Genomic DNA, 19,352 nt, shown 5'->3' on the forward strand with positions numbered 1-19,352 from the left:
ACAGCAACACCAGAACACAGGCATACACTGAATCTTAACCTGACCATCTAGCCATACACACAAAAAGAATACAAATAGAAAAAATGAGATTAATGCTTTCTACAATTTTTTTTTTTACTTTGAGAGAATTATAGATTTATGTACTATAATTATTTTTAAAAGTACTTAGGACAGTGCCTGGCACACAGAAAACCCCTGAGTGTTAGCTATTAGGTAACAGAAAAAAGGGAGAGCATACAGGATGCACCATAGAGGAAGAGTAAGTTTCTCTTTATAGACTCCTTGAGGGGTACACATATAATACCGTAAATAATCTTTCTAATGACTCCATTAAGCAGGTATTAACATCCCCATTTTATAAATAAGAAAATTGCTCTCAAGGGTCAAGTAACTTATCCAAGATTACTTTGTCCCAGTGTGTGCCAAGCTAGGATTCAAATCCATATATACCCAACTCCAAACCCTATGCTCTTTCCACATTGCTTCTCTGGAGATAAGACTAGGGCTGGACTTCAAAGACAAGCCTGGATAAAGACTGAAGGATAAGAGCAGGCTGCTTGCTTATTCAAACGTGGGGATATCATGAACATGGGTGCAGAATTTAGCAACATGCTGTCTTTGCAAAGTGTGGTAGTTCAAAGACACTGGCCAGAACAGTAAATTCACATGACAAAGACCAAATAAAAAAGCTAAGGTAAGGGCACACAGCAGAGAACCATTAAATGCTAGCTGCTCTTGCCAACTACATGGGTCACAACCTGATTCCCTTTTGTTCGACACTAAGAAAGGGAGGCAGCATGCAGAAAATAAAAAGCCAGGGACTGAGTGGCAAAGGAAATCAAGCTCTGCCACTAACCAGATAGGTGCCCTTAGGCAAATCACCTGTATTCTCTGGGTTTCTAATATGAGGGGGTTGAAATAAAAAAGGGTGGCTCAGTTGGTTAAGCCTCTGCCTTTGGCTCAGGTCATGATCTCAGGGTCCTGGGATCGAGCCCCGCATCAGGCTCTCTGCTTCCCCCTCTGCCTGCCTCTCTGCCTACTTGTGATCTCTGTCAAACAAACAAACAAATAAATATCTTTTTAAAAGTGTCCAAGGACCTCCCTAGCTTTGATTTCCAGGAATCATGCTATTAACATACTATTACCATGTCACGTGTGCAAAGGTGGGCCTGGGAAATGCTTATTATGTGATAAAGAAAAGTAGCCTGAAATGAAACACCACAACGGTGTGACAGGAACCTCAGGCATAAGAGGAGAGAAAGAGAGCTGAGTGAGGGAAGAGAGAAGGAAGGGATTAAATGAGATCCAAATTAATCTTGGGTCAAAACCAGAAGATAGCAGGGAGGCAAAGGCAGGAAAGCTGAACCAGGATGGGAGCAATCCTGGCCTTGCTGATAACTTGCTGTATGGCCTTGGCTATTGATTAGTCAGCCTCATTTTCTCACTGGACAAATGCACCTCAGGACCCTGTATGTTCTGGCCTCAGGTGTTCCCTCTCCAACCTGATGATCTGCTTCCTTCCCCTTCAGGGTGCTGCTCCAGCCATACTGTGTGCCTTCTAGTTTTTCTACAAACATGCTCTTACCTTGGGGACTTTTCACTTGCTCTTCTATCAGCTAAAAATGATCTTCCTCAAAAAAGGGTTCCTGGCCATTTTCTAACCCTTTATTCCTGCTTATCTTTCTTCATAACACATACAAAATGACAAACTAACTAATGATTTACTCATTTTCTGTCTCCCCCACTACAAGTTCCACGAAGGCAATCTGTTTTGTTCACTTGTTCACTACTATATCCCAGCTCCAAGAGTATTATCAGGCATCTGATGAATAGAGAACTGAATGGATGGATGAACCACTGGTCCTGAAAGTCCAATTCTGGCATGCAATGTTTAATATATGGGCCTGTGAACTGGAGAACATCTCAGAAGTTCAAACCCAAGTAAGCTTAGGCCTAATCTGTCCTTCTGGGTCCATTTTCTAACATTCACTTTGCCTCAGTGATCTTCACAAATTTTCTCCAAATGTAATACACACACCCTAACACACAGCTATACACATGCACAAATAGACAAATGCGTATCCCTAATTCAAAGATAATTATCACATGCTATGTATGAAACACCACACACACACACACACACACACACACACACACTTCTTTAACCTGAAATGTCAGACTTCACACAGTTTAGCCAATTTACTGTTAACTTTAACCCTAACCACACTCCATTCCTGAAATCCTCTACTCTGCTACACTGGACCATTTACCCTTCTCTTACCCTTCTCTGAGACATACACGTAAGTTTCTGTGTCTTTGTCCTCAATGTCTCATTGCTTAGAAGCTGCAGACACCCCTTCACAATTACCAATACTTCTTTCACAACTGTCAAAGACCTCATCTTTGAGGTCCTTCTGCAAAACCTCCATTGATCTCTCAGGCAGTTAGTGCCCTCCCTCTCCATCTTCCCAAAGCACTGCACAGCAAGAGCTCTACAAGTATATGCTTCCATTACAGTGATTGTCACTACAGTCTATTTACCTTCCCTGCCTGTCCTCTTTAATCAACTATGGGCTCCAAAGACCCTGACCGTGCATCTGCCTTCTCCTGAGGACATGTATCCCTGTGCCTGCCACAAATGTTTATCAAACTGGGTGTTTACATGGCACCACAACTAAGAACACTTTCAAACCTTCTTCGGTAGACTCGATCAGGCTTCCTTCACACTGTCCAAAAGTTGGTTTCCTTAAGATTTCTACTCCACTAGTATGAACTCCTTTGGAACAAAGAGCCTGAGGAAGAGGGGGATAGAGAAGCGGCTGGAAAGAAAGAGTCTTTGCAGAGCCTTGAATGACATTCTAAGGAGAATGGATTTATTCTACTAGAGGTTTTAGGAGCAGGAAGTGATAGGAATAAGAAATGTATTTTGAAACCTATGAGAGGGAAAGGAGGTTAGACTTCAGAGGCAAAGACTGGAGGTGGGGAGAAGAGTTAATTGACAATTAAAATAGCCCCAGTGAGAGAGGATTAAGATTTGGCCTTGGTTGGTAACAATGCGAAGATGGGCAACATGCTCAGAGACAAAACCACATAATGAAAGCAGTTGCTTACTTTACCCAAATAGAACTCAGTGCTAAAAACTTCCTCCAGATGGAACTATATAACCTCTTTGCATCCAAGACGGCCCTGAGGGAAACCAGAAGCAAGGTAAGAGCCTCCTTGACCAGAGGAAGAAACAAATCTAGGAACAGCAAAGGCCAAGCTCCAAGCCAATGAGTAGAATTGTAGGAGAGAGTTCAAGATCTTGCTGATGGCTGCTACCAAAAGCTTCAGCAAGGAAGTAGGGTCTGTGCCCTGAGCAGAAAGGTGCCTTCCTGGGTTGGGACAGCTCTAGTTAGCTTTAATACAAGAGGCTCTGGTAATTTTCAGTGGTGGTAGGTTAAGGAAAATTATCCAAAACTTAGAAATAAGGCAAAAAGGTGACTGTGTGACCTTTTAAAGTCCTATCAGAACATTTTTTATTTTTATTTTTTAAAGATTTTATTTATTTATTTGACAGACAGAAATTATAAGCAGGCGGAGAGGCAGGCAGAGAGAGAGAAGAGGAAGCAGGCTCCCTGCTGAGCAGAGAGCCCGATGCAGGGCTCGATCCCAGGACCTGAGATCACAACCTGAGCCGAAGGCAGAGGCTTAACCCGCTGAGCCACCCAGGCGCCCCAGAACACTTTTTAATATACATCTCAGAGTCATCTAATGCTCATCTGATACTTTTGGAGAATGGAATTTTGTTTGACTTAACATTCAACAAATGGTTAGAGCCCAAATGTTTTGAAACTGCAAAGTTAGAGGTTAACATGTACAAAACAGAGAAGGTGCACTTCTAAGCAGAGAAGATAATGCCAAACTTTACATTTTCATTAGGACATTAATCAATTTTGAATCTAATTTAGCAAGCTAATTTCAGCAATCCTTTTTTCCACTAACACGAAATCCCGTTTCTCAGCTATTCTCCTTCTAGTTTCCGTACTCACGAGTTAAACAAAACTTGACACAAGCTCACCATGTGTATGAAAATTATACCCTGACAAAGTACAAACACACATACGTCTGCCCATCTCAAAAGAACGAGATGCAAGGAGGCACAAAAAGCCTGACATCCAGGTACAGAATGTTAGTCAAGTGGAACAGGTGGTCACTTATGAAATAACATAAAGCTCAGTAGAAAGGACACCAAGCTGATTCACTGTGTGACCCTAGGCATATTACTTACTGCCCCTTGCTGGGCCTCAATTTCACAATTATAAAGGGTTTCTCTGTAAACTTGATGTCTGTTAAGGACTCTTCTCACTCTGACATCTTAAAAGTCCATCATTTTATGGCAAATGATCCTGGGGAAAATGCAGAGCCAAAAATATATCCTCTTACCCTATTCCTAAAAAATGTATCATTAGAAGGGAGTCTCATTAAGAAGCCCTAGCAGTTGAGTAGCAACAGGTGAGGAAGGGCACAAATAGCAAAGGGCTCAGAAAAGGGCAGAGACTTAGGCTCTGCACCTTTAGCAACTGAAGACTGGGTGGGACCCAAGGCCAGGGACAAAACCCTTTCAGGAAGGGCTCAGACTCACTGACCTTATCAAGACTAAGATTTGGATTCTAGCTACTGGCTCTGTGACATAAAGGCAGGTGCCTTCAGTTTCCTCACAGTAAGATCTCTACAAATCAAGTGCTTTGTAACTGAAAAGGCAGCAGAGATTGGAGGACTTATTAGAACAATCTTATTCCTAAATCTCTCATGTGTATGTCTCTTCTCCTGCCAGGTCCCCTGAAGGAGGCCTATCAAACTTGAGATGTATAGACCCTCTTTCTTCCTTCCCTGCATGTCCAAGTTGCTGTTACAAATGCTTGAAATACTGCCCTCATTCAATTCTGAAAATGACAAGTACATCTTTATGAGGGATTTAGTGTCCCATGTTGAAGATAGAAACTTGGCCTCTTGCTTAGTGCTTCGATCTCTGGGCCACACACCTGGGTCCTGGAGGCAGGCAAAGAAAGTCATGGGAAAATGGCACTGAAGGCATGGAAGATATTCCCATTATGCTAAAGCCACTCCTGAATAGTCTGAATGGTCCTGAATAGTCTACCCTTGGGGAGGGCTGACACTAGAGAGGCAGTATGGTACTCAGGGAAATCTTACAGTGGGATCTATGGGGTTAGGAGGACCTGAGTTCAAACCCAGCTCTTTCACAGACTAGGTATGTGACCTCAAGCAAATTCATGTACTTCCCTGAGCCTCAGCTTTTCCCTCTTGGAGCTATTAGTAACATAAGAATTACAAAGACTAAGGGAGATAATCACAGTATCTGGCACATAGTAGACACCTCAATAAATGTTACTCCCATCAAGAGGGAAAGGGCAAATAGCAAGACAACTGAATGTGATTCACATGACAACTAGGGACGACTTGGGGACAAACCCCAGTAAGCAGCAGATCAGAGTTGGAAGTTCCGAATGGGAATGGGCTGATTTGCAGAGTCTCATGTGCTATTCTAAGAGCATCTGGTTCCTGTACCAGCCAAAGCAAATCAAAGAGAAGTGCTTATGGAGCGCTGGTTTCTAAAACAAGTGCGGGCTGTGTTACTGACACAAGCCACAGGGGAGCTGAGAAGGCTGTTGGGGAATATGTTAAGAAAGCTGACATGCTTTTGGTTCTAATCTCTGCTACAACATACACACAAGTGCAAGTGACCTCGGCTCTAGAGAAAACTCTGGACGGAGACACAAGAGACCTAGGTTCTGGTCTCAGCTCAACCCAGAGCAGGTGACTTTCTCTCTCTCCCCTTCGTTTTTTCTTTCCTCCTTCAAATAATGGTAATTCTCTTGTGCCACATACTCTATTGTCACTCTGTCATCATTTTCAGAAGATGATACCATGGCTTGTGAGATTAAGCTAGATTAAGCTAGTACTGATTGGAATTTGAATTCAAAGTCTGCTGTCAAAGCCTGTAGTCTTTCTACTCTGCTGCATCACCTCCCAATATTAAATGAGGGGTTGGAGCAGGTGGACCAAGGCATTCCTCAGCTTGAAAATTTATGATTCGTAGTGGCCTGAAATCATGGTTTCAAGAGCCTTCTAAATACTCTAGGGCTAGACAAAGCTTGGCTTGTAAAGCCTTTGCATATAAATGAAATCAACACCAAGGAGAGCCAGAAGAAAGTAAACAATGAAATTTTAGAGAGCCCTAAAGAAGCCCTTGGAGAATACATCACCTAATTCGTTTTATAGATGGGGATATGAAGGCTGCAGAAAGAAAAATAATTTGACTGGGAACACCAAGAGACAGTTAGGTAATGGAGCACTAACTGGGTCCTATGCCTAACAGTCTGTCTCATACTAGGTATGTACTTGGTCTCCAACCTGGGCCATTCTGATTTGCTCTGGTATTTCTTTTCTGTGTGCTGGGCAACAAGCAGGTCACTGCCCCTGAAGCAGACTCCCAGACACTTCCAATACCTGCTCAATGCAGATAACGGCTCTTTCTCTGTAACTGTCCTTGCTGTAGCCTTGAGGATGACTGAACAGAGGCTTCTTTAACCCCCCTTTTGACTCTGTTTCATCTTGACTCTTTGATGCTTCTGAACCACAGGCCCATGTGCCTTTAGAGGCACAGAACTAGAAGGGACATCAGCAATTAATCAACTTAATTAATCAACTTTCAATCTTTCTTTCTTTTTAGAGCAGAAGAAACTGAGGCCCAGAGAGATAAAATGCTTTCCCAAGGTGGGGTTAGTAAAACAGGGTTAAGAGCCTGGGGCAGGATATTCACCTTCTACTGTAATCAGGCCCTGAACACATGGTATCAGAATTTTAGTCACGAATGACTCAACACCACTCCAGGCCAGGCATGTTTCTCATATTTCCTAATAGCATCCCAATAACCATACAGGCATTTTTGTTCCCCATTTTGCAGATGAGGAAACTACAGCTCAGAGGTACACAGGAAAGGTGTATACTGTAGGTAACTTTTGTCTTCTGCCCTATGCATTTAGTGCATAATCTGACAAATTATCCTAATTGGGAAGATGGGGCAGGGGGAGGCAATGAGGGAAGGGAAGCAGTGGAGATTCAGACAATACAAAAGGACAGATAATTAAAAAGAAGCAATTTCTGCTTTGGTGTTAACATGGGTCTTCAGTAGGATAGTTTTATTATTTTTCTTTATCTGCCCCATTAAATCATAAATCCCCTCAATTCGTGCCCTACTCATCTCAGGGTTCTAACACCACAGTTGGTGATAGACCTTGGTTTCCTGATCTATTGTTTCCCAGTTTCACAGTTTGGATTTCTGATCTCTTGTCCTTATTCTTAGGCTCAGGACCCTGCTTCTCTGCCACATCCTTAGAACTGCCCTGTAGCTGATCTGACTGACCTATAGGATCTGTCAGTCCCTCTTCTGTCTGGCTGCTGCTCCAGTGGGACAGAAAGATCTTCTTCAGTTTTAATGAAAATTGGGGAAGGAAGAAGGGAAACACAGGGCCAAATATAGCCCAGAGCCCTTTACATAGTATTCCTTCCCCACAAGTGAGCTGGACCTATTTGCTTTCCTGTGACAGAAACCTTCAAGAAAGCCGGCTGTTTCTGGAACCAGAGTAATAGAATATGGGCAAAATTCCTGGGTGGGGAAAGAACAGGGACAGCTGCTTCTTACACGAGTTCTTCTGGTGGCCTCCCTCAGATTTTCTCCACAGAATTCTCTAGGTGCCATCTGATTATTACACTGGCAGACAAGGAACCTCCTGCCTTACTAAGCTACAAAGACCATTTTAGTCAGACATTCATCCCACAACTTGAAGGATAATAATGCACTGCTTTTACCCCTGGACCTTCTCAGACTCTGTTCCTGGTCCCTATCACCAGAATTACTAACATGAACAGTCCTTTACATTTGTATAGTATCTAGCAGTTTTATATAGCACTTAGTTGACATATGCCCGACATGGTTCAATGGTAGAAACCGTTAGTCTTTGTTTGCAGATGAGGGAACTAAAGATCACAAATAAGTAACCAACAAGCCCAGGTGTTGCTCAGAGCAACACCTCAGTGTTACCTAAGGGATCTGCATTTAAGCCTTATTTAATAGAATTAAATTTCTGCTGAGAATCTCAGTCATTAACTGGAAATAGAGGTATTCTGCAAGGTCTCAAAAGCCATCTTGAAGCTTCTGAAGTCTGTGAGGTATGCAACTATCTTGGCCAGCTCTGTGCATCATGCAAAATCTCCTCAGAAGCCTGGGGGAGCTCTGGCTTTCCATGCGTCACCTGCCCTCCTACTGCACCACCCCCATCTCCTACATAAAGTTCAGGCCTGACCCAAATCCTGACTTGGGACAGGCAGGGCTGAGGCTGCCCAGCACTATGGGCCCAGCACTATGGATCTAGCTCTAGCCCCTTCCCTCCCAGTGGGTAACATAAAATGCAGACAAGCTTCCCACCCCACTGTTTGAGTCAGGCCCTCTTGGAAGCTCCACATACTGAAGACCACTCGTTTGGGCTGCAAAGCACCTTAAAACACACACACACACACACACACACACACACACACACACACACCCCTAAGTCTTAAGAAACTAGAAAAAGAAAAGCAAACCAGCCACAAAGAAAGTCAAAGTTAGGAAATAACCAAGATTATAGAAAGAAATTAGGGAATAGACAAACAATGCAACCAAAAGTTGGTTCTTTGGGAAAAGATAACAAAACTGCCAAACATTTAGCAAGACTGACCAAGAAAAACAGAGAAGATACAAACTGCCAAAACTAGGAACTAAAATTAAAAATAGAGTGGGGTGCCTGGGTGGCTCAGTGGGTTAAGCCTCTGCCTTTGGCTCAGGTCATGATCCCAGGATCTGGGGATCAAGTCCCACATCAGGCTCCCTGCTCAAAGAGAGCCTGCTTTTCCCTCTCCCTCTGCCTGCCGCTCTGCCTACTTGTGCTCTCTATCTCCTTGTGCTCTCTATCTCCCTGTCAAATAAATAAATAAAATCTTAAAAAAAAAAAAAAAAAAGAAGACGACGACTGTATTCACTCATTTCAAGACAGAACACAAACAGGGGGTTAGGAAGAGGGAGAGGGGAGAAGCAGACTCCCTGCCAGGAGCTGAATGTGGGGCTCAATTCCAGGATCTGGAGGTCACAACCTGAGCCAAAGGCAGGCACTTAACCATCTGAGCCACCCAGGCAACCCCATGAACAACTTTAAACCAAGAAACTAGTCAATTTAGATGAAATGAAAACATTTCAAGAAAGGCACAAATTATCAAACATGACTCAAAAAGAAACAAAATCTGAGCAGACCTAAAATAAGCAAAAAAAACAGGAAACAAAAATTAAATTAGTAATTAAAAATCTTCCAACAGAGAAAGCCCAGGACCACACTGGCCTCCCTGATAAACTGTATCACACAATCAAAAAGGAAATAATACCTATCCATCACAAACTCTTCCAGGAAACAGAGGGGAAACACTCTCCAATTCAATCTATGAGACCATATTACTATGATACCAAAACCAAAGACATCGCTAAACAAAAACACAAAAAACAACTAATATCCCTCAGAAATACAGATGAAAAATCTTCAGCCGAACAGCAATATAAATCCAACACCAACTAAAAAGGATCATACACTCTGACCAAGTGGGATTTACTCTGGAATACAAGGTTGGTTTGATATCCAAAAATTAATTAATGTAGTGCCATGTTAGTAAAGACCAAAAAACATATAATCTACAAAATCCAACATCGTTCATAATAAAATCTCAGTAAATCAGGAATAGAAGGAAATTTCCTTAGCCTGATAAAAGTCATCTACAAAAAACTCTACAGCTAATACCATACTTCACAGTAAAAGACAACACTTTCTTCCTAAAATTGGGAACAAGGTAAGAGCATCTGCTCTCACCAATTCTACTCAACATTGTGCTGGGCGATGGAGGTCTTAACTTGTACTATCAGGCACAGGGATTTTTTTTTTTTTTTTAAATTTACTGGATGTCAGATTTTATCATTCCTCTACTGAAAACAAACCAACAGCTTCTTGTTTCACTCAGAATAAAGCCCTGCATGATCTGGGTCCCTGTCTACCCTATGACTTCTCCATACTCTACTCTCCCTCTTGCTCACTCCATTTCCAGCCACCTGGCTTCCTTTTGCTCCTCAAACACAATAAGCATGCAACGGTTTCAGGGTTTCTGAACTTGCTGAACTCTATGCCTGGAATGTTATTCCCCAAGATACACCAGAGCTCACTATTTCCGTTCCTGCATATTTCTGCACAGATTTATTTTCTCACAGAAGCCTTTTTTCATCGCAAAGTCCCTCTCTGTTCCCTTATCCTGCTTTTTCCTCATACATATTCATTTGTTTATCTGTTTTCCTCCACTAGAATGTAAACTACAAAAGAGAAAACTATTTTCTTCACTGCTATATTTCAAAGCTGTGCCTGGCACATGGTTGACACTCAATAAATACTCACTGATGAATGTCTTAAAAAATAAAGTTTTATATAGGAGAATGAATACAAAGAAGGTAGGGGGAAACCAGTGGCTCAAGAAGCTGAGAAAGACCAGGGTTTCAGGTAACGGGGAAAGAGCCAATATAGGCCAATAGAAAAAACCTGGCTGTCCAGAGCTGGATTCTTCTGGGTTCTAAGCTTAGCTCTTCCAATCACTGCCTGTTTGTCTCTCTCGGAGTCTTAGTAATTTCTAAAATGAGAATATCACCACCTACCTCCCAAGCTGCTATGGAAATGAAATCAACTTAGTAGAGCATTCAGTATAGCATCTGATAATATAGTAGACATTATAAATCATTTAGCGTTTTCTGATAGTGCTGGCCTCAACAGGAATCTAAAACTACCTTAAAAATTACCAACTCCATTTCAATGAAGCACACAGATGTCTGTAGGGCTGCTGCCCCTAAACTGAATGGCCTCCATACTTGTTTTAACTTATCATTCTTCTTTCATCCTTCCCTTACTGTTAGGTCTCAGCTCTCACCTCTCGCTGCTGTTAATATAGCAGCTCCTCCTCCTTTTCTGATATGCTGCTTTGAATCCTATGGGGGTTTAGAAACCATACTGCTAAACTTGTTACAACAACATATAAAAATAGGAATAAATTACTGCTGTGCAAGGGCTTAAGGATGACAATGCTTTGTTTCCTTCTTTTTAGTTGAAATTTGTTTTTAGTAGAAACTTGAGTATGTCAGATAAATAAGCGAGATACTTTTTTTACATGGAATCATTCATATTTTTAAACAATCAATACTGGAATTTCTTCAGGGGGCAGCTAGTACAAAAACAGTAAGGTCCAAGCTTGGGACCCAGGCCATGGAAAGCCAGGAGCTACAGAACTTAGGTTAACTAGACAAAAAGAGGTGGCAGCCAAGAGCCTGGAGATTCAGAGAAGGAGGGAAGGTTTGCTAATGTGGATTCCAAGAGCACCAGGCTGGGGACAGACCCCTCTGTACACCTTCAGGCAGAGAGAAGCAAGAACAAAATGTCCACTGTTACAGAATGTAAAAAGAATGGCCTACATCACTCCCAAGGGCGAGAGAGAGATGGTGGGAAAACTAGATGACCATGGCCTCTGACAAGATTACGAGGCTGTAGCATAAGTGCCTTTTCCACTAGTAGTTGGAGGGTGAGGGGTGGGGATGGGCAGGGTACTTAAGGCCAAAATAGGAACAGCCTTCAGCCTTCCCCTTCTGAGAGGACAGTAGGAAACAAGGCAAGATCTACGCAGAATTGTCAGTGAGTGCAGACACACGCTGGGGATGGGCCCTTGAAAAGTGCTTTAACATCTGTGCTAGCAGTGGCCTTGGAGCCAGGCTGTGTGAGTGCATTTAAACCTGCACTCTGCAGCCCACCTGCTGCAAACCAGGCTGCCGATGCTGCCTGGCTTCGTCTCTGTACCTTGGAATCCTTTCCCTTGTGGAAAGATTGAGCTTCAGATAGAATCTGCATAAGAAGAGGAGGAAGAAAAAGGCAGAAGATTAGCAGTACAAATTTCCAAAGGAAAATCTTCCCTTTTCCCTTTGGGGAGTGGAGTAGAAATAGGTCAGGGACTAAGGTGCCAAGAATACTTATAATGCTTTCTTCTCACTTTCTCTCATTTCAGTCATGCTGCTTTACAATTCACAGAGCTTTCCAACTTGCATTTTTCATTTGATTCTCTACAACATCCTGCAGGCTGGTATACACACAATAGACATATGGGGGTGCATGGAAGCACCCCGATTTTACAAATAAGGGAGAACAGATGTTGATAGAGAAGATAAAAACCCAGGTTTCCCAACCCCAATCCAGCTGTCCAGTTCCCTATCTCAGTGCTGGCATTTATAGTATCTCATGTGTTACAGGTGTTTTCTTCTCCTTCCAGTTATATTGAGCCTAGGCCTCTAACTGTTAGAAGATTCTATCTTTTAGCCTCTTGGCTCCCACTAGAAATGGCACAGCATCAGAAGACAGCCCCAACTCCTGCCTGCCTGCTGGGCCCCTCAAATAACTAGACCTTCTTCCTGAATTCCTAAGGAGGTCTGTCTTCTTGAACTTTATAAGAAAAATCAGGATTCCAGGGAGATTAGCAGTCCAAGAAAAGCCTGCCAAGTCAGGGAGAGCAATGTTATTTACCATCAGACTGACCAGTTCTAACATCAGCTTTATAGATTCTCAGATGTGAACCCAAGGCAAATTATTTGAGCTTCCAGAGCCTCAATTTCCTCATCCATAAAATGGGGTTTCTTAAATGAGACCCATAACAAAACTGGTTCTTATGTGTGGATTCCCCTTCCCATCTCACCATCTGTGATTTTTCCCTCTAAGTTTCCTCTGACTTTCCCTTTACACGGCCCCAGTTCTTTCACTCCACCCTCACCACCATTCATAATCACATTTTCCAGGACTGATAAAACTAGTTTCTGACGCTGACCTATGGGCTTGGTAGGTCACATTCAAGACTGCCATCAGGAAAGTTTCTAAGGGCTATAAGGTCAAGTTAAGAGAGCTTACAGGAGAATAGGCTTAACTCCCAGGTCCAGGATAACTTCCAAAACAAAGCAGCTGGCAGAAGCCAGAAGGAATTGAGCCTGGTTTGCCTTATTCACCACAAATGATCCCAAACCATCTCATGGCAGTTCCACAAAGCCAATTTCAAATCTCCTCCCATTGGGCGCCTGGGTGGCTCAGTGGGTTAAAGCCTCTGGTCATGATCTCAGGGTCCTGGGAATCTCTGCTCAGCAGGGAGCCTGTTTCTCCTCCCCACTTTGTCTGCTGAGTTGCCTACTTATGATCTGTCAAATAAATAAATAAAATCTTTAAAAAAAAAACAACAACAAATTTCCTCCCAGTACAGAAGCCTGCCTATGCCAGTCTCTCAGACATAGAGTAGGAGAGTAACTGCCTAGAAGTTACTTGTACTAAAGATAAAATACGCTCCAAACTAATTACCCTGTATCGTGGCCCAAACTTGCCCAGAGTTTGCCCAAGACCCTCACTCACCAGTACCAAGACTCAGCTCGCTCCACAATTTTCTCTTTTGTGTCACAGGGTCAGCACCAGCTGCCTATGAGAACAGGGCTCACCTAAAACAGAGAGAAAAGTCAGTCAGGGTCCTGCTCAGAACAGGCATGAACTTAGGTCAGCACAGGTATTCCAAGTTCCTGCTCTCACATATCTTGCATCTTTGTAAAAGACAGGCTGATAATTAAATACATTATTTCAGGCTATGCTAAATGCTATGAAGAAAAATAAACCAGAGTAAGGGAGGAAAGAATGACAAGGAGGAGAATGAGGTTTACTTTAGATAAAATGGCCAGGGAAACCCGGGGCACCTGGGTGCTCGGTCAGTTAAGCACCTGCCTTTGGCTCAGGTCATGCTCTCAGAGTTCTGGGATCAAGCCCCACATGCGGTTCCCTGTTAAGCAGGGAGTCTGCTGCTTCCTCTCCTTCTGCCCCTCCTCCCCATTCGTGCTCTCTCTCAAATAAATAAATAAAATCATTAAAAACAACAAAAAAAAAGGTCAGAGAAACCTTCTCCACCAGAAAGAGACCTGAATGAAGTGAGGGAGTAAGCTCTGCAAAGATCTGAAGGAAGACTGTTTCAGAGAGGGAGAATACCAAGTGCAAAGACACTGCAGCAGTAATAGGAAAGAATAAGCTTGTTATGCTTAAAGGTAACAAGAAAGTCAATATAACTAGAATGCAGTGATGGAAAGAATAAGATACTAAATATATATGAAGAGGAATTAATTATGCTCCTTCTTTTACACATGAGAAAACTGAGGCTCAGAAGTTAGGTGACTTGCCCAAGATCAAAGTAAACCAGTGGCAGAACTGGGAATGGAGAAGCACCTGGCTGGCTTAGTAGAACACGCAACTCTTGATCTTGGGGTTCTGAGTTCAAGCCCCATATTGGGTACAGAGATTATTTAAAAATAAAATCTTAACAAAAAAGAATGGGAATGGAATTCAGGTCACCTAGACAACTCTTTCTCAATCTTGGGCCAGGTTCCTCCAGCTTAGATAACCTGGACCCCAGAAGCACTCTTAAAACTGGTTTCAGGTTTCTTTATTCGTCCCCTCCTCTGTTGGGTGAGGATGGTTAAAAAACAGAGAAATGGCTATATTTACCTGGAATGTGGAATACAGGAGACTCTGGGGTTAAGGAGAACAGAAGCACATGCCAAGCACTGTTGTAAACCCTTTATCTGTATTAACTCATTTAATCTGCACAAAATCTTGTAAGGTTGCTCTTATTTTCCCATTTCACTTCTAGGAAAATTGAGGCACAGGTAAGTAAATTTGCCCGAGTCACACAGCAAACAGAAAGTAGAGCTGAGACTTGAACCCAGAAAGTCCAACCTCCAAGGCTTGCCCTATCCTCTTAACCATACTATACCAACTTCTGAAATACCGACTTCTGAAAAACTAAAGAAAAAAGACAGGAAACACTCTCTAGCCCTAACCAATATGGCTCAGAGCTTCATTTACCCCCAGCCTGAAATCTTCTCCATTTACTTGCAGCCCAGCTTCTTATTGAATACCAGATGAAGGACTCTTGAGTCCTTCATTCAGTCAGGTGGTCCCAGACACTTCTCTAATCTCTAGCTACTGTGAGCAGAAAGTGATAACCACAACAATAGCCATTTAATAGCCACTAACACTGAACATATCCTTTGAAATAGACTAGGTACTAAGAATCTTACATGCACTATTGTATTTCAGACAAGAGAGTGACAGCTGTACCAAGACATGGGTGAAGGGATCTCTGGGGGGCTCCAGGCCTGGAGGCAAAGCAGCAAATACAGGGAACTGAAGGATCTCTGTAGGCCCGGGGCAAAGGACAAAGGCAGAGATACTAGGAGGTGGGCAGTAAGGGGAATAGACTATTAGTACCTCCAATTCAACATGTCAACAAACTGAACTCATCTCCTCCTCTACAGTTCAGCAAATGGTATAACCATTCTTCCAAGTACTGAGACTCCAAATGTTCATGCTCTCCAATCTCTCCTTTCCTCATGCCCCATTCCCACAACTGTGAAGTCCTCATGGGTTTTTTGTTGTTCTAAGAACTCTATATCCAAACCGTTCTTCTTTATTCCCTACTGTGACAACTTCCTCTTGGTTCAGGATCCCATTAGCTCTTGCCTGCAAGGCTGGAATATTTCTTAGAATTTATTGACATTATAAGGACAGACTGTTACTGTAGCCTCTTCTCTGGTCTTTCAGTAGTCTCCCCCTATCCTTCCTTCTGTAACCACTGGGTCCAAACCGCCAGACTAATGTTCCCAAAGCCAAATCCCATGCTCAGAAAAGAAAAAGGAAAAAAGTTGTGGCTTCCAATCACTTCAGCTTTGCTAAGTATGACTTCATCTGGTCATCAAGTACACCTTACCTCTATCATGGGCTTTCCAGCTCTCATCCTTTTTTCTATGCTGTTCTCTCACTTAGAATGCCTGTCTACATTTATATATATTCAAAAACTTAATCTTCAAGGCCTAGGAAATCTATGGTTATCCTGAACCCTTTTTCTCACCATTCTCTGTCATGTTCTTGAATCATCACTTACTGTGACTATACCTGGCTCTGGCCTCATCATCAGCTAAAGCCTCCAAAACCAGTTCCTCTGTTCCTTCTTCCTTGTAAAGATTCTTGGTGGCTACAGAGAATGAAGAACTAGTTGGTTAAGATTTCTGTTCTCATTCCTGCTACACTGGATCTATCACCTAACAAGGGACCTGGGTTCTAATCTGAGCCTCAGATTTCTATAAAAATGGAGATACAATCCCCATCCTGATTATAGGACAAAGATTTCATGAGAATCATTGCAGTAACAGAAGAGGAGGTAGGGAAGAGTTAGGATAAGAGATTCCAGGCCACATCTTTAATAGCTCTTTCTTTGGGGGGACCTGGGTGGCTCAATCATTAAGCATCTGCCTTCAGCTCAGGTCATGACGCCAGTGTCTTGGGATCAAATCCTGCATCAGGCTCCCTGCTTGGCAGAGAGTTTGCTTCTGCCTCTCCCTCTCCCTGTTGTTCTGCCTGCTTATGCTCTCTCTGTCAAATAAATAAATAAATAAATCTTAAAAACAAACAAACAAACAAACAAACAGCTCTTTCTTTCACTGCAAAAACACTGAACATATTTATAGAAGCCTTCTAGCCAATCAATCAAAAAATACTTCCTAGGCCTGGTTGGTCATAGTTATAGCTCTAAGTTAGGGGTTAGAGATGATACAGGATCAATGAGAACACTTCTTATCCTTAGGATTCCTTGCATTCCAGGGTGGGACTATGTGACCTTCCTTCAAAAGGACACTACTATTAGGCAGGATCCAACAGTTCAAAGAGTATTCCATGTATTATAAAAATGAAATCAGGCTGACTGGAGGTGGCCTCCCAAGTTTCACAGGGACAAGGACTTAAGCCAGGCCTTGATGCAGGATGACAGAAAGACACAGGCTACTACTATGCACCAAGCACTAGGCTAGGTATTATGAGTATAACCCTCATAAAACGGGCATGCCATCACTCTTCACAGGGTAGTATATCAAAAGTAACTGAATAATGGGCAAGGTTAAGTGTGCCATTTAAGGTCAAACAGCTAGTAAGTAGCAGAGCTAGGATTTGAACCCAAGAATGCTTTACTTTATTCCAAAGCCTATATGTGTTTACTTATTTACTTCATCATTCTACCTTTAAAAATCCAATGGGGGCATCTGCGTGGCTCAGTCATTAAGGGTCTGCCTTCAGCTCAGATCCCGGGTCCTGAGATTGAGCCCCACATCGGGCTCTCTGCTCAGCGGGAAGACTGCTTCTCCCTCTCCCACTCCCCCTGCTTGTGTTCCCTTTCTCACTCTCTGTCAAATAAATAAATAAAATCTTGGGAAAAAAAAAAAAATCCAATGATTTGGGACACCCAGCTGGCCCAGATGAAAGAGCGTGAGACTTGAATTCGAGCCCCACGCTGGGTATAGAGAATACTTAAATAAATACAACTTAAAAAAAAAAAAAAAAACACCAATGATTTGAATGGGGGAGTAGGGGAAGAGGTCTGTCTGATGTCCTCCCCATATGACTGTAATTTTATTGGCAGGTTTAGGGTCTTATTAACTGGAATACCTTAAGTATCTGACACAGAGCCTGGCAGGTTATACTTAGGAGACATTGTGAGTGAATAGATCAATGAATAAGCACCTTCCCCATGAACTTTTTTTCTGAGATCTAGAAGGTCCAAAATCTCAAGCTCCATGTTATGACTCTCTGCCCCTTTAATACCAACTATCTACCAATCTGTTGTCTGAAGGTTCCCTTCTCCCATTCTTGTTTTCAGGAGTTAAGGGAGAGGGGAGGACAGAAAAGGGTAAGAAGGAAAGCTGGGCAGCTAAGAGAAAAGAGAGGGAGAGAAAAAGGGTGAAAGCAGAGAAGGTAAGGAAGGAGACAAAAAGGAAGGAATTATCTGAGGCCCAGACTTTGGGAAAGGTTTCTTTTCTGGTACCAGAACCAAGGACTCATTTATTTATTTTGTTTTTTTTTAAAGCACAGCTGTAGGAATTCCTCTTCTTAAATATCAAATGAAGGGAACTTGCTTATCCAAAACCCCAGACTAAATCTAGCAGCAGGAGATACAATGAAACTCCTCAGAGCTTCCATCCACAGTTCTTACCACCATCCTGCCCCAGCCCAGCTGTCATCTGCTTTAGGCTAAAGCCTGTAGAGATGAGAAGACATACATGTTCTTCTGCTCCTTCTACAAGAGTTATTCCAGGCTAGTAAGCCTTGGGAATCCAACCTTCCTTATGAATGAGGAGAACTGACATCCTCTGGATGCTTCCCCACAGCTCCCTGTCATGAAAGCTTTGCTGAACCCTAAGGGGAAAGCATTACTCCCTTTTTGCTGAGTTCCTCAAATGGAAAGAACTGAGGTGAAGACGTGGATGAAGGAGACAAGGTCCCTTCAGACCTCTATATCCAAGGTCCTAACACAACTTAACCTTCTTTGGTCTCATCTGCAAATTATACACACATACCTCTCCTTCTTCCTAAATTAGTAGAGAAAGCACGGGCTGAGAGTCAGAAAACCTAACAGCTAGTTCCAGCTCTAATTCACTGTGTGACCTTGGACAAATCCTTTCACCTTCCTGGAGCTTAGTTGCTGTATCTGTAAAATGAGGGAGCCAGCATCTGCTCTTCTGAAGGACCTTCTGAGGGATCAAAAAGACTGGCAAGAACCGTAAATTTACTTGGTTTTATATGAATGGTAAAGAAGGAATGAGGGGATGGTCTCTTAAGGAAGGAAGAAAAAGGGCTATACCACCTTTCAGTTGAAGGGCCTGCTCTGAGTGAAAGGATTAGGAAGAACTGTGGCAGACTGTCACTATCTGTACCTCCATCAAAAGACAGGCACCAGTCAAGACATAAAACAACTAACTCATGAACCACATGCACGCAAATCCCAACAGGACCAAGTGCAGAGAAACAAGAACCACTAAAAGTCACATACTGCTCAGGAAAAGTAATAGTAGTAATAATCAATTCAGTGGTGAAGAGCTCAAACTCTAGAATCAGACACCTGGATTTGAATCCTAGCTCTCTTTTTTTTTTTTTTTTAAAGATTTTATTTATTTATTTGACAGAGAGAGAACACATGTAGGCAGAGAGGCAGACAGAGAGAGAGAGAGAGAGGAGGAAGCAGGCTCCCTGCCTAGCAGAGAGCCCGATGCGGGACTTGATCCCAGGACCCTGAGATCATGACCTGAGCCGAAGGCAGAGGCTTAACCCACTGAACCACCCAGGCGCCCCTAG

At 42.7% G+C, this 19,352-nt stretch overlaps 1 protein-coding gene across 6 annotated transcripts in view; it reads right to left on the bottom strand.

Moving 5' to 3' along the window:
- Positions 1-19,352, bottom strand: part of RALY (RALY heterogeneous nuclear ribonucleoprotein) — an 80,922-nt gene that overhangs the window by 32,071 nt on the left and 29,499 nt on the right. For all 6 annotated transcript variants that reach the window (XM_080812835.1, XM_080812832.1, XM_080812836.1 and 3 more), the window contains exon 2: positions 13,548-13,630. The gene's annotated coding sequence lies outside the window, so the exon portion shown is untranslated. The remainder of the gene's footprint in view (positions 1-13,547; positions 13,631-19,352) is intronic.

Source organism: Martes martes, assembly GCF_963455335.1.
Source record: "Martes martes genome assembly, chromosome: 9".
Taxonomy (NCBI): Eukaryota; Metazoa; Chordata; class Mammalia; order Carnivora; family Mustelidae; genus Martes; species Martes martes.